The following is a 2,475-nucleotide window of genomic DNA, read 5'->3' on the forward strand; positions in this document are numbered from 1 at the left end:
GATCATATCCCATACTGAAGTGACTGGACTGAGTCTGGTTACACAGTTTCTGATTCAAGTTCCTGTTAACGCACACCCTGTAAGACAGCAGGTGATGGCTCAAATACTTGGGTTCTTCCACACTGGTTGGAAACCCAGAGTTCCTGTCACCTAACTTTCCTGGCCTAGCCATGGCTATTTGAGAAATTTGGGGAGTGAACCAGCAGATGGAAGATCTTTCTCTGTCTCTGTCTTCCCATTAACCAAAAAATAAGACTTTAGAAAAACAAGAACTACAACAGAAAATGATTATAATTATGGAAAATATTAATCTAATGATATAAATAACATTAAATGCATATTATCTAAATATATCAATTAAAAGAGCAACGGTAGTGAGACCCTGGTGAGGTCGGAGAGTTGCTGGAACCACAACTGCCATGGGGCCCTGGGGAGAGCCAGAGCCCCTGGTGTGGTGCTTAGAGGCTGTGGCTTTGGAGCCCCAGTGCCCGGGGGGCTGGAGGCCCTGGTGCTGCTGCTGGTGCTCACCCTCCTCTGAAGCCTGGTGCCCCTCTGCATGCTGTGGCAGCCTGGAGCCAGCCATGAAGCCTCAGGTTCCCTCCAGAAAGCCCTGAGCCTAGTGAGCTGCTTGGGGGGGGGGGGGTGTTTTTGGCCACCTGTCTCCTGGACCTGCTGCCTGACTACGTAGCTGTGATAGATGAGGCCCTGGGCAGCCCTGCACATGACACTCCAGTTTCTCCTACAAGAGTTCATCTTAGCCATGAGATTCTTCCTGGTCCTCGTGATGGAACAGATCACCCTGGCTTACAAGGAGCAGTTGGGGCTACCACCACGGGAGGAAACAAGGGCTCTGCTTGGGAACAGTGCATGGTGGGCCACAGCATTGGCAAGATGGTCCAGGCATCCCACAGGCACATGGAGCCCCGGCAGCCCCTCAGCCCTGCGTGCCTGTGTACTGGTCTTCTCTCTGGCCCTGCGCTCGGTGTTCGAGGGGCTAGCAGTGGGGCTGCAGCAGGACCAGGCTCGGGCCATGGAGCTCTATCTGGCTTTGCTGCTCCACAAGGGTATCCTGGCTGTTAGCCTGTCTCTATGGCTGCTGCAGAGCCACCTGCGAGTAAAGGTCATGGCTGGCTGTGGGATCCTCTTCTCAAGCATGACACCTCTAGGCACTGGGCTGGGTGTGCAGCTCTGGCAGAGTTGGCAGAACCTTGCACCAGCTGGCCCAGTCTGTGCTAGAGGGCATGGCAGTGGGCACCTTCCCCTATATCACCTTACTGGGAATCTTGCCTCAGGAGCTGGCCACTTCTGAGCAGAGGGTCCTCAAGGTCATTCTGCTCATAGCAGGCTTTGCTCTGCTCACTGACCTGCTCCTCACTCAAATCTAGGACACATCAAGAGAGGGGCAGGGGAGGTTGATTAGCAGGTGTCGCTGCCCTCCCTTCCTCCCCTCCCCCAAGTATGTGGGGGGAAGAAGGAATGGGGAAGGGAGGTACTGAGGACCACAGAGTTCTCTGAGAGGTAGGGATGGAGGCTTTAGAATTATCTCGACCAATGAGAAGGCAGTGGGCAGACAAAGGCTGGCCCAAGAAACAAGACAGTTAAGTCATTAGAGAGATGATCAGAGGACACTGACTGGTCAGGGACTATGGATAGGGACAGACTGACACTAGGAAAGCTAGAGGTAGAACCATGCTGCTATGGGGTAAGCGTAAGAGGAGAACATGGGCCCAGAGTCAGTGTCCTATTGGGTTTAGCCCATTTCAATTCCAGCACCTGCCACTGGAGTGGACTCCTCCTACTTTCCTGCTCTTGTACTCATATAAGTTTTCCCGCTTCCCTTCTCCCAGGGGAGTAGTACCAAATGGTCTCTCCTTGGCAGTTTTGTTACCTTCTAGGGCATCTCCAGTTCTGCACACTCCTCTATTTCAAAGTGCCAAATAGCTTCCTTCCTTCTTCTCAAAGCACAGTGATGTGGCAGTGAGCCCTGCCCAGCACCTCAGTAGAGGGAATCTGCTTTATTTTGGTCCCAGATCCTTGAGGGAGAGTGGGGAGCAGAAATGTTTGCCGGGATGTGTGTCGGGGGACTGTTGGAGAGCTGGGGCCACCTACCACTGCTGCACCTTAGGAATATGGAACATGGACATGGTGCCCCAGGCACAGATGATAAATACTGAGCTACCAAATTTTTTGTTGTTGTTGTTTAATACTGGAGGAGCCCAAGTGGATAGGGAGATTTCTACCCACCAGGGTTATTTTTGGGGAAGGAGTGCTATGCATCAGGCTGTATTCTCTTGAACCTATTTTTACTAACTGACCTGCTTTGGGACATGCTACCCAAATAAAAAAAGGTTTATACAAAAAAGAGAATAACATAGGCAAATTAAAAGTTAAGATGGGGCTGGCATTGTGGCATAGCAGGTTAGGCCACCATCTACGGTGCCAGTATCCCATATGGGCACTGGTCAAATCCCAGCT

General features: G+C 51.8%; 1 pseudogene; it reads left to right on the top strand.

Annotated features, from left to right (window-relative positions):
• Positions 1-419: 419 nt before the first annotated feature.
• LOC149121349 (zinc transporter ZIP1 pseudogene) lies at positions 420-1,385 on the top strand (annotated as a pseudogene).
• Positions 1,386-2,475: the final 1,090 nt, after the last annotated feature.

The sequence above is a fragment of the Oryctolagus cuniculus genome, chromosome 17, assembly GCF_051225735.1.
Source record: "Oryctolagus cuniculus isolate XC-2025 breed Fujian yellow rabbit chromosome 17, ASM5122573v1, whole genome shotgun sequence".
Classification (NCBI taxonomy): Eukaryota; Metazoa; Chordata; class Mammalia; order Lagomorpha; family Leporidae; genus Oryctolagus; species Oryctolagus cuniculus.